We start from the raw sequence: 14,209 nt of genomic DNA on the forward strand, positions 1-14,209 counted from the left end.
ATATGCTTTGTGTAAATTAAGCAGAGTGAATGCAACACATGGCTAAATGGATATTACACAGTATAATTACACACCTGTTCAAAAGTGGGGTCATTAGCACATTTGTTTAAAGAATTTTTTTTTTTTATTATTCAGCAAATGTGCATTAAACTGATCAAAAGTGACTGTAAAGACATTTATAATGTTACGAAAGATTTCTATTTAAAATCATTGCTGATCTTTTGATCTTTCTATTCATCAATGAATCCTACCATAAATGATCAGTTTTCCCTGAAATATAAATAAGCACAACTGTTTTTAACTGATAATAATAATAAATGTTTCTTGAGCAACAAATCAGCATAGGATGATTTCTGAAGTATCATGTGACACAGAGGACTGGAGTAATGATGCTGAAAATTCAGCCTTGACATCACAGGAATAAATTACATTTTAAAATATATTCATTTATTTTAAATTGTAATAATATTTCAGCCTTGGTGAGCATAAGAGACTTACTGACCACAAACGTCTGAATGGTAGCATAAACTAAAACTTATTTGTTGTTTTCTAACATGCAAGTCTTCTGTGGACAATGCAAAAAAAAAAAAAAATCTAGGTAATAATCAGCAGCACATATAAGTCATACCCTTTTTTTCCCCAGCACTCTATGCATTATTATTGTGCAGATGTCTACTTGACCACACAATCAGCAGGACTTATCCGTTTGGAAGAGGTTTCGCTTGATGTCTGGCTCCTTAAAACCAAATTTATTGTCCAGCGATTGTTCATAGGCCCTGAGAAATCTGCATTCAGACAGGAATAAAAAGACATTCTTGTCAGAAGTGATAAATGTACATCTAGTTAGATCAACAGATCTCAGTTGAACTTCTACCATACCTTGGTGTTTGGATTTGGTCAACCAGACAGTCACTTGTCTTTGCTTTGGTTCCATTAAGTTATCAGAAAGACTATTGACTGCCTTCATTTTGTCTGTTGGGTAGATGCCTGCAAACAAAAACAATCACACACACATAAAAACTTGAGAAAATCCTCTGAAAATCTGAATCTGCACTTTATTCAGCATTGATGAATATTTTAAAGTCCCCCTGTGGTGAAAATTCAGCTTTTTGTTTATGTCTATGTGGTGTTTTTATGCTTAAGACAAACCATGTGCAAATTCACAAGTCAACACCATTGCTGAGTATTTTCTGCTTAAAACTGCAGTTATCTAAAGACAGTTTCAAAAACGCGGTTTGAAATTGCTGGTGTTTTTGATGTCACAAACTACCTTTTAGCCAATCAGGATCTCAGTGGATCTCTGAGCTGGTGTGAGTGAGTGGAGGCGGGGCTAATTTGCATATTCATAGAAATGCATTTACTAGATGAGGCAAGGGTGTAGAGTTACATTCAAGCTATTTTTCCTTCCAAGGAAAAACCTTTTAAATATGTAATTTTGGTTTTAAGGGGTAAAATGATTGACTACATGGGGACTTTAAATGTACTTTTAAACATTTTTGTTTTCTATTATTTCTTATGATGTTTTTAGTACCCAGTAATGTTTAAGCAATGTAATTAGGTCTATTTCTGTCAATTCACAAAAAGAGGAGCAATGCTTTTATTTGTTCAACAAATAAGTCAATGACTATGTCAGTTGATAAGGCTAAAATAGGAACAGTGTGTGCTAATAAACAGAGCTTTGGGAAACTGCAGACAGTCAGAATTACACGTGTCCTGTAGCTGGTTAAACATCAGAGAGCTAAAAATAGTGCTGCACTTACTCCGATAAAACTCATTCCGAGCGAGCAGGCACACGGGGGCATTTACGGTGGTCATGGTCAGCTTTTATGTGTAAATATGACTGAACCAAATGCTTGGAAATGGAAGTGTTCTTTGGAACCTGGAAAAAAATAGCAAAAGAGGTGTATTTAAAGGTCAGTGCTGAATAAACTTTATTTGTTTTATGGTCAGGGAACAAATATCCTCATCAGAGCGACATAAACATGATAGAAAAAAAATTCTGGGAAAAAAACTGGTCAAAGTCCATTTTGGAAAACTAAAATCTCTTATCATACTTTAGACAGAACAAGACCAAACTTGTTGACGCCACATAAAACAAACATGCTGATTGTAGATGCATCACAGGTGTGTCAAAAGTCATATAAAGAACCTTTGTCCCAGTTTTGCTCAAATTGTAAACAGAATCTGCTAGTGTAGGATTGATGTGCACATAAGCTAGCATGTACAACCCTTAAATATGTTTGGATTTGAATGAGCAAAATCGATGTTGTCCTGAGTTAGCCTGACTATGTCAGACTTCGTACTTCCACTCAATTTCAGTTCCCCCCCCCCCCCCCCACCCACCCCCCCCCCCCCCCCCACCCCCCACCCCCCACCCCCCACCCAACCCCGCAAGAAAGAAAACACTTTTCACTTATGCCATTTCAGACTCTGTCTACGAAGCAAAGCGAAGTAGCAGAGTTTGGTATTACCAGGTTAGTTCTGAGTAGCAGCATGACTGTGATTTCGTCCACAGATTCTTTCTAAATGAATCAGTGTTTTTGAACAAATCGGGTTGAGTGAATGATTCAGTGACTCTTTCATAGAGAGTCACTTGTCGCCACCTACTCGGAATCAATGTAACTCACAGAAAGAGTGAAAAACGGTAAGTTATGTCTGCCTGATGGGCTCACTAGGGCTCACTATGTCTGAATTCACTAGGGCTACTAATGGCTAACATTGTTATATGATTTGGTATAATTCCTGTTTGGCCCTGCCCCAAATGGCACACTCCGGACTTGTTGACTTCCTCAGAGTCCACACTTCGGGGACGTCATGTAGTGCAGACCTATAGGGCCCTTAGCGCGAGTCCGCGAGGGCGCATTGAGAGGTATTTTTGGGACAGACTCGATCGTCACGCCGGAAACAGGAAGACGGTCTGATTGTTGTTATGGACAGGAGCTACAGGTTCGGGAAAATATGCTGCCTATTGTTGTTGTGTTTACATATGACTCAGTAAAGCCCTGACATTCTGTTCTATTTATTTAATGAATCATAATGCGATCGTATTATTCAGCTCGCTATTATTAGCCTATGTTTGAGACATCAACCACTGGTCGATGATCATAATGTTTGTATAAACTTGTCATAAAAACCGTAATGATAATTACACTTAAATATTTTCTTCTCAGCCATGTTAACAATTGTCCGTGAGCGAAATCTCCTGCCATCCGTTGTCTGATTGGCCTTTCGCAAGGATTCCTGGGTAGTTAAAGTGCGTGGAGCCTGCATCTATGCGGGCTTCGCGGAAGACCGCTTCAAGGGTACAAAGGGGGCGCTGCTGAGCACACTTCAGAGCGTTAAAATGCTAAATGGGACGGCCTACGGACTCGTAGACTCGGCGAGCACGCGCAATTTAAGTCCACGAGACCGAAAGTCCGCATGAAGTGCGCCATTTGGGACAGGGCCTTTGACAGGCAGCTTACTCTGTCTTCAGGGTGTGTTGAAGTATCTCTACCAAATTACTAAGTCACTACCTTCACACAAACAGTCTGAGAGAGGACAGTATGCGATCATAGCTGGATGATGCTAATTATGGGAATGAACTTTGCTCTATATAGCCAGCCAGAAGTGTATGATTTGATCTTGTCTTATTGGGAGCCTTGTTTTGATGCTGAATATAAAAAAACAATGCTTCTCAACAGATCTGCAGTCTCCTGCCTGGTTCTTTTTTTATTTTCTTTCTTTTCTTTCTTTTTAGCCTGTTAAGGCTCTCTTAAGCACTAATCCTTCACTGAGTCAACATGAAATTGGTCTTGAACACAAACGCCTTTGTGTGAAGGTGTAATCACCCAGTGACATAACACCAGTGAAAACTACGCTTCATCAGCACACTGATCATTTTAAAGAGTGAAGCAGTGAGGGATTAAAGGAAAACTTGATGTCGTTTGATCTCATTTGAAAGATCATAAAAGGTTAGCACATTAGAGATGTCTGGAATTGAATACAGATGCAGCAGTCTGAAAATTTAATGGAAAAGGGTGTCATTTTTCTACAAAGATCTATGTCCTCCAGGCAGTTTACAAAGACCAAAAGACAAACGTTTTTCTGTGAATTGATGTATGTGTTGGGCAGTTGTGTATGAGAGAGAGAGAGAGAAAGATGTGATCTTCTAATGCTCACAGATGTGAAAATTCCCCCGCTTAACTCCATCCGCAGTGAAACAAAACACATTAACAAGCCCCATTTCTAAAGAGAAATTCAAAACAATTCAAAAACTCCTGGACAAATGCAATTTTCAGAGACCTGCTTGGTTAGTATCATGTCACCCTATTAGACATATCTAGGTCAGTTTATATATACAGCTTGTGGTTATATATACAGTCGGCTTAATGTTTTTAAGTGTTTAACGTTCCTTCAAATCTAAAAACAGTCACGTTGCTGATTATATATCTGCCAATCAGCCATTTAATAGAAAGGCAGCTTTAAAGTCCATGCATTATGCCTTGATCTTATCTTTAAGTGGACCTTGCCTTTTTGTAGGCTGTCTGTCATGTGTAAAATCCTTAAAGTCCAATGGCAGTATAAACGTCCCAGAAAAATACTTTTTAAATCTTGTGAAGAAGGGAAAGCCCGAGGAATCGTTGAGCATATCCAAACAGAGATGAGGCAGACTGTAGGTTTATGTTTTATATTTTATAACCCCTCCTTTGCTCCAGGCTCAAGGACTGAAAAGCTATTTGCTAAGGAGCTGAAGGTCCCACCCTGAGGAACACCCCTATGCTTTCTTGACCATTTGGGAAAGACTTTGGGATCAAGGAACGGTTGGGATGCCCTGCTTATGCTCTGCTACAATATCTTCCAGTTGTCGCAAGTGCCAGTGGAAATTCATTGCACAATAGATAAGCTTCTACTTTTACACATGAATGCTACTGATTTGAATGGACTTTTAGTATTTATTGTAAAAATAAATAAATAATAATAATAATAATTACACTGTTTATTAATCACACTGTCAGTAGATTGTGTTTGTTTTTGTTGCCTTGTTTTTGTTGTAATTATGTCTATAACTGCATTTCTGGTCTTTGAGATTAGAGAAAACCCTGCAAGCCATCAATCCACTTTGACCTATATTCTCGATGGTAAGAAAAACAGGACTATGCATGTGACATGCCTGCTAAAGAGTCTTGACCAGGAGGAGCCATTGGGCTGAAGCATGTACTTCTGTTTACTCTCCTGCCTTGTATTTTAAAGGTCATTCTGTATAAAGGTTAATGGTGGGCAGAGAATAAAATGGGGGAAACCAAGAGAACCTATTTCCTACAGAGTAATGAATAAATAAGGCCTTCGGCTGCCCTTCAGAAAAACTCAGATGAGGCAATTTTGTGTTTGAGATGTTCTTACAATATGGACGTAGTGACTATAGTGCGTATTATATTTACACCATTTTGTGATGAGATTAAGATCGGTTTTCAAATCTCTAAAATTAATCTTAATTATTTTTTGCATCCACGATGTTTCCCGAAATTACAAAATGGCAAATTATTATTAATATTTTAAGCATAAAGCTGAAAAATGCAGATTGTGCCCCATTAGTTGATCAAACAAAAATATGCCCATTGAACAAATCTTTTTTTTTTGCCAGGTTAATGTGTATATGTGAAAATATACACTGGGATAGTTCTCACAAAAATGAAAAATCTGTCATCATTTACTCATCCTCATGCTGTTCCAAATCGGTATCATTGCTTTCTTCAACAGAACATAAGAATATATTTTTATGAATATGGGTAACCGAAAGTGCATTCGTTCGCTCCCTAAAATTGTGACGGAAATAATATAGAAGTGGGAGGCAAAATGACATTTCAATGCTTTTTACAAGTGAACACAAACTTCCACAGGGAAACGCAAACATTTTGTGAGAGATAAAAAGTTATGTGTGCAAATGTGAAGTTATTCGGGGGAACGCAAAAGCATTTAATCATTATTTGGGGGTCCATATTAACCAAACAAACTTATGAGTCATCATATATTCTCAATATTTTTTTTTTGTGCTCCACAGAATAAAGAAAGTCATACAATTTTGGGGTGAGGGTGAAATGATGACAGATTTACATTTTTCGGGAGAACTATCCCTTTAACATTAATACACTAAAATACTTTTTTTTCTATAGTATTTCTACAGAAATATTAGTATTAAATTACTGTTTTCCCCCTGTTATAAATGACTGTGTTACTAGGCCTAAGGTACAGCTACAACTCCTTTCCCAAACCACCCAACAGATGCAGAAAGCCCTTTATTTATATGACTTATTCCTCAATCACACTTTACATTTAAAGGAACAAGAAGGTTAATTAAATATTAAAGGGGTCATATAATGCCATTTTTGTACAAGCTAATATGATTCTTTAGGGTCTAAATGAAAAGTTAGTAATATACTTTAATTAAAAATTCTCATTAGTATTGTAAGAAAACAGTTATTTTACCTGGTCAAAAACAGCTCTGTTTTCAGCACGCCGTTTCAGTGCATATGCCTTTAAATAATAATGAGCTTTGCTCACCCCGCCTCTCTGTTCTGTGCGTACACCGTTTGTAACACAATAACCATGATGCGTTGTTCATTATAAACGTGGGATTATGAATTATATTGAGAACGTCGTAGAATCGTTATTACACCCAAGAACAGAACACCACAGTCGCTTAGATGCCATTCTGCTCACAGACAGTGCTCCAGCATATCAACAATCGCGCCGGTCCGCGCGGACTAAGATTGTCTCTGTTGAAACGCGCCTGTCAATCAACCATCGGGGGAGGGGCGTCCGACCGTGTGACGTCACACGGTCGAACGGGCTCGATTTGAGGCAGGGGAAAACATATAAGGAGATTAAAACAAAAACGCTGGATGGATTTTTATCATTATATGATGGTTGTGTACAGGCACTGCCAACACACATTTCAGTACAATCAACTTGTAAAAGTGCATGTATCATTATATGACCCCTTTAAGGCCTTAAGTTAGACAGGTGTAAACCTGAAAAGTACACCCACATGATCGCACCACTGAAACAGCACATGGCCGCGGCAGTTACCCACACTGCACCCACAACACTATAAAAACTTTGGCTTGATGCCAGTTAAAAAGGTTAGTGGGTGCATGTCTATTTGTGGTTGACCTCAATTGACTGTATAATTTTGAAAAAGAGCAACATGAAACCTGCTGCTATATTCATAAATACAGACATTTCCAACACTGTTAATATGATCTCCATCCACTGAATGTTGGCAGCATAAGGTCATATAAACTGCTTAGTTAGTTGCGAGGTGTTGCCCTCATTATTATCACATCATCACTCATGTGGTTAGCATTATGACACACAGATGCTGCTGCTCGGGGAAGCCATGCAGGCCGCATGACCTAGTTTCAACAATAAAAGCACTCAATTTTTTTTTAACCGTTGAGTCACAAAAGTGATAGATTTAAGCAATCGCCATTACAGCGCGAGGCATATGCAAAATACAAAATAGTTATTATTCTAAACTTATATTACACGAGTAAAAAGAAATTGCTTCAGGCACTCCAAAACTGTATATCAAATAAGTTGACTTATGCGAAATATTTTGCTATTTTTGCTGGTTTTATAAGTTACTGCCACATTGTGAAGCATAATCATGTCATTAATAAATAAATAACTCAAATATCCGCTCCTTAAACTTCTTTTACTTCAAAATCAATTAATAGTTTAAGTTAAAAAAATAATTAAATTGAAAAGGAAAATACCCATAAGCTCTTGCAAATATTTTATAAGATAAGCTTAATTTGTGGGGCCATTGGCCATGTAATAGTTTTTCTACTAAGAATTAATCTAGGTTTGAATTTTTGTGACTACTGTTGTTTTTTTGTTGTAGCTGGCTGTTGTATTTTTTATTTAATGTTACCTCAGGTGAAGAATGTAAATGTAAATGTTATTCAAAAGTGCAGGTCTATGTACCAAGCCTGACCCAGAATTTCCCTAATACATAGCCTAGCTATAATAACTAATCCGTTTAAATAATTAAATGCATACATGAATCACATGGAATTGCCTACTTGCAACTAGCCTTAATGGTTAGTGCAATCACATGACTTCCGAAGAGAAAGACGTGCAATTACTTTACTTGAGCCAAAAAAGTTTGTTTGCTTTTCTAAGCTCAAACTTAAGACAAACGAGAAGTCAGATTGATCGATTTTCCAGTGAAGTGAAATCAGCAGGTTTACAGGGGAAAAGAGTGTCAGGGGAGCAGGTCGATGGTCAGAGTCTGTGGAGTGTGGACTGACTCTGAAGATCACGCTCTGACAGCATGAGCATCTCATTCTCCGCGAGCCTCTTCCTGCATGACCGAGAGATCATGGCGCCACCATTAAACCATCATCACAGTCCTATAGTCTGAGCGACCTCAAGCAAAGTTTAATTAATGTGTTTATATTATTAAGCACAACAAAACCTTTTATATAATTCGATATTTATGCCCATGTAGACATAGACCTAACATTTCTTCACAATTTGTTTGTTTGTTAATTAATTAATTTTTAGACTGTGGTAAAAAAAGAACAAGACACCCTACTGGAAAGAACCGAACAGGATGGAAACTACATGAGCATGTAAACATAACGTTCATTTTGATAACATCAAACTGATTTCTTAAGAACATCATACAAATTAATCAAATACAGCTGTGATGCTTACTGATGTATACTGCTGTTTTTTTTGTTTTGTTTTTTTACCAAAATAAATCACTTCATGGCTGGAGGATGATGTCATAATAAGGAACTGGATTTAGTTAAATGGATAGGCTACATGCTTGGAAACTGATCTAAAGCACAATTTTCCTGTGACTCCCAAGGAATTTGCTCTTGAATTTTCTGCAATCAATTCTGGAATAATTACCTTATGTAGAGGTATGTTGTCATCAGTTGATATGCCCACGATTAACCCAACTGACACTGTATGTGGTAAAATATATATTTTTTACAGTTTAAAAAAAACCAATAACAATCTATTTGTTCTTTTTTTTTCAATAAGGTTGCAAATATTGCTGCTTATTGGACTAAATTTGTTAATGACCTTGATTGGGAAAATGTTTGGTTATAACCTCATAAGTTTTTGTTACAAACAAGATAAAAAAAAATCTCTTTCAAGATAACGCACAAATTCTACCCTTTCAAACATTTCCTTAGTAAGTTTAAAAAAGACCTTGATGTGAGCTGCTCTTTTTGCTCTTTGCACTTGGAAACAGTACCGCACATTTTCTGGCATTAGTCATGTGAAAAAGTTATGGTATGAGGTGTCTATGTTTATTAAGGAAAATATACTCTTTAATTTTGTCTACATTTTCAAAATGCAAAGTATGATAACAGTGTGAATAAGGATGCTTTTGTTATTAATTTGTTAATTTTATTAGTCAAATTTCACATTCATACGTGTAAGTTTTCTAACAAAAAGCCCCTATTCCTTAAAGAATGTGAAAATTACTTTTCTACTATTCAATCTAGTACTAATGGAAAAGCTATTAAGACTTCAAAATCTTCTTGTAAGGTCTTGTATTTTTGTGAATGTTTTTTATTTGATTTATTTTATTACTATATATATTTGTATGTGTTTTCTTTGCTCCCTTGGCTCCAAAATGTATGTTGTATTGTTTTGTTGTTTAAAAAAAAGTTAAATGGATGCAACTTCAACAAATATAGGGCGGGGCTTGATTTTGTCCATGGGAAATTGATTGGATGGTTGATATGAGTGACATGTTGTTCCGCCCTGACGCCGGTAAACACGTCATCAGAGAAGGGAAGAGATGTTGCTGCAAGAGGGGAACTTTAATTACGAGGGCACATGAATTAAAACTAATAATAATGATGTGCACGGATAAATCATTTATAACACTGCAATATTCAAAATAAGAATCGTTTATTTAGATGTCATGGTGACTGTCTTTATGGAGAAAACACTAGGTGGGGAGAAAACACTAGGTGCCGCTTTTAAGGGCAGCCGCATGAATTTTGAGCTGCTCAGCAACCTACCTTTTTTAGCTTTTTAAACAATGTTTATTTAATATAGTCTGGAAATGCACAAACCGATCACTCATTGTCATTGCTGTGATTTTATTCCTAAACTGGAAGTCAGGACTTATGGATGGAATTACTGCTAGAAGATATTTGATGGATTCAAGGAAAATGCGGCCTACTCGTCTACAGCTGGATGGATGAAAATTTCCACTGCAACCATTCAAGTAAATGTCTCTGTCTTTCCCCAAGTCAATAATGACACAACTCGGATTTAAGAATCATTTACATCTTATAATAAGTCTGAAAAGATTTGCATCCCCTTTGGCTCCTGAAGTTAAAACCACCCTGCAGCAAAATCAATGGGATTCTACGACTTAGATCTCGCCCAAGGGGTAAGAAAGCTGGAAAAAATTACAGTCGCTCAATATGTACAATTGTTGGAAATCGTCCTTCGTTCTGTGGGACTACAGTGGATGTTAAGAATAAGCTGACTGAGCTAAGCCTGCTTACTTATGACTGTTGCTACCATCCTAAGAACCTGATTTATATTAAGACAAACCAACATAAATCAAAGCCAATCATGCCTGGTTTTCTACTTTCCAATGTGCGCTCCTTACGCTACAAGTGCGATGAGCTGTACAGTATAGCTGTGAATAATAACTCAGCAGTTATTGCTGTATCAGAGACCTGGTTAAATGCTGATATCCCAGACTCAAATGTAACTCTACCTGGATATACAATGCATCGACGGGATCGTGAGGGCAGTGGGGGAGGAGGAGTCGCTTTGTATGTCGATGAAAACATCACTCAGACTCGACTGACTCACCTAGAAGAAGACAAACTTGAGGCATTGTGGGTCTGGCTACGTCCCAGTCGTCTTCCTCGAGGGTTAAGTTGTATTATTGCTGCTGTGCTGTACCTTCCCCCACATTCTTCAGCAACGGCCCAACCTGACTTAATAATCACCCAGTACTTGGATCGCTGCCTTAGAAATATTGAATGCAACTACCAGCAGGCCGCAATTGCCATTCTTGGTGATACAAATAAATACAAGTCTGAAACCATCTGCAGCAGACATGGTCTGAAACAGATAGTGGCTGGAGCAACAAGAAAGACCAGTCAATTAGACTCAATCTTCACTAACATTTCCTGCATGTATGAGTCACCAGAGCATTTGCCTCCTGTTGGCTCCTCTGACCATGAGACTATTCTATTAAATGCTGGAAATTGGCCTACCAAACCTATTAAGCAAATTATTTGTAGAAAGCGTACCCCTGAAACAAATAGGCAATTAAGCCTTCTCATGAATATTACTGACTTTTCTCACATTCTTGAGGCTACGGACCCTGAGGCTAAGGTTAGTGCCTTCACTTCTACGATCAGGTCTATCTTGGATAAAACAATTCCATTTAAGAAAGTCTCAATCACAAATAATGATAAACCCTGGATGACCATACAAATTAAGGATCTGATAAAAGACAGACAGCTTGCTTTCTGTTCTGGGAACAAAACAACTTACAGTAAACTAAAAACAATTATAGCCCAAAAAATCAAGAATGCAAAGAAACAATACTATATACATGAGGTCGAGGAACTGCAAAGCACTAAGCCTAAACAATGGTTTAAGTCTGTGAAGGCATTAATGGGGATGGAAGGAGATAAGAGTGACATGGTGTCTCAGGATCATAACATCATGCAATATGAGTGTGACAACTTGGCAAAGCACTTTGCTTCTGTGTGGGATCATGCAAGTCACATTTCACCATCTGAGGAAGAGGTTACCTGCAAGTTATCCAATTGTAGTATACCTCTTCTGAGTATTGGACAAGTTAAGGTTAGACTTTGCAAAGTGAAGGCAGCAAAGGCTGCTGGTCCTGACGGCATCCCTCCTTGGATGTTAAAGACCTTTTATGAGGAGCTGGCACCGGTACTATGTGATATCTTTAACATGTGCTTGCAAAATAATATTTTTCCAAAACAATGGAAGGAGGCTATGGTCAAGGCTGTTCCCAAAAAAACAAAGCCCAGTTTTCCAACAGATTATAGGCAGATTTCACTACTCAGCTGTGTTGGAAAAGTGTATGAAGGAATCCTCAGAGATGCCATTCTGGAGGATACAGTTGCTAAAATTGAACCATCACAACATGGTTTCATGGCAAACAGATCCACTGACACTCCACTGATTCATATTCTGCAACACTGGCATGAAGCACTCAATAGCAATCCTAAATTGGACATTCATGCTGGTTTTGTTGATTTTACTCGAGCTTTTGACACAGTTGATCATTGTCAACTGCTTTATGCTTTAGCTGAGATGAATGTCAGACGTCCACTTTGGCTCAGCGTAAGGAGCTATCTGAGTAACAGAGGGCAAAAGGTGAAGTGGGGCTCCTGTGTGTCTAACTCCTACCCAATTTCAGCTGGTGTTCCCCAGGGGGGACTTCTATCCCCTCTGCTTTTTGTAATCTCAATAAACAGCTTGGATTCCCGCCTGCCTCCTTCAGTAATTCCGGTGAAATATGCCGATGATTTAACAATCACTGAACTTTTAATGGGATCCTTACCAGGGTTAACACAGAAGGCCTTGGATTCAGTGGCGGAATGGGGACATGAATTTTCATTGGCAATGAATGGAGGTAAGACAGTGGACATGGTCATTAGCGCAGGAAAGACAAAAATATTCCCTGCCCTTCCTCTCCTGTAATATCAGGACATCTAATTAGCAGAGTTTCCACCTTTAAACTACTTGGAGTTCAAATTTCTACTGATCTGTCGTGGGGCGCACACATTAAGTACATGATTTCGAAGGTGCGTCCTAGAATCCACTATCTCTGTGTTGCTAAAAACGCGGGTCTCCCATGTGATGTTTTAGTGAAAATATATTTGACATTTATACGGCCAGTTCTTGAGTACGCTAGTCCAGTATGGGGTGGACTACCAAAAGGTCTCTCTGATGAGTTAGAAAGGGTCCAAAAACGTTGCTGTCGGATAATAGGTGTTCCAACTTCTTCTCTCCCTCCATCACTGAGTGAGAGGCGTGACGAGGCCACTATACGTACTTTTACAAAACTACTCAAGGACAGTTCATCACCACTGCATTGTTTCCTGTCTGTGGCTCCAACACCTACTTACCTACTACGGCAGCGTAGAGAACTTATTGTGCCCAGGAGTAAATCAAAAAGACATGAACTTTCTTTTATTCCACGTGCTCTTAAACTGTTTTATAAATAACTTGCAGGTTCTGCTTGTATGAAGCCTGATGTATTTCAGGTTTTTGTATGCATCTGTTTTACCCCTCCTGTTTGTTTCTTCTATTTTTTTTACTTTTTAATTAGGTATATACGGTTGTCTTGAGTATGTGTTCTGTTTGATACATTTCAGGGTTTTGTCCTTCAATATCCTGCCTTGTCAAACTCTTAAATAAACTAAACTAAACTAAACTAAACTATGGCGTAGGCTGTCACCAAAAAATGGAACTATCCTGGAAAACCAAAGAAGTGAAAATATTTAAAGTTCACCCCATTTCCACCTCATTGTGATAGATACTGTGATTGAAAAAAACAATATAATATTTAAACAATTGGGTAGCCTATATTAAGAAATGCTGAAAATGTGCTTCGTAAAAGCAATAACAGGAATGACACTGATGATGATAATGACAAAGACGAACACGATCCCATACATCAGGAGCTCTTGTCAGTAGTTCAAACACATAACAGTGTCAGAGCCTTGCCTTTATCGTGTTTGTTGTTGTAGTGAAAGCATGAAGGTCGCAGTGCTTATGGATAGGCCAAGGACATGATTGAACATGGTCATAAATAATTACTTTATTTATTTATTTGCAGTTTCACGCTTTATGACAGCTGCACTATGATGACATGCCATTAAATTAAAATACAGACTTCTTGGTTGCAAGCTATAGCTCATCAGTGAAATAATGGTGTGTCGCCATCTTCTGGTGAATTTTCATATTGCACAGGCCTAAATCATTGGTTTACCTATTGTGAGAACTTGAAGCATCGCTAGTTTTAACCTGCTGCATCAATATAGAGTATTACATCTGCCAAAACAAATCAAAATGGTAATCTAATAGAACTTTGAATTTGCAGATTTTGCATGATATGATCGCAATCCTACCCCATCATTACTGTTTTCTTACGCAATTCATCTCAATTGAGACACACACACCA

This window comes from Rhinichthys klamathensis, unplaced genomic scaffold (genome assembly GCF_029890125.1).
Source record: "Rhinichthys klamathensis goyatoka isolate OS25496 unplaced genomic scaffold, OSU_Roscu_1.1 h1tg000510l_1, whole genome shotgun sequence".
Lineage (NCBI taxonomy): Eukaryota > Metazoa > Chordata > Actinopteri > Cypriniformes > Leuciscidae > Rhinichthys > Rhinichthys klamathensis.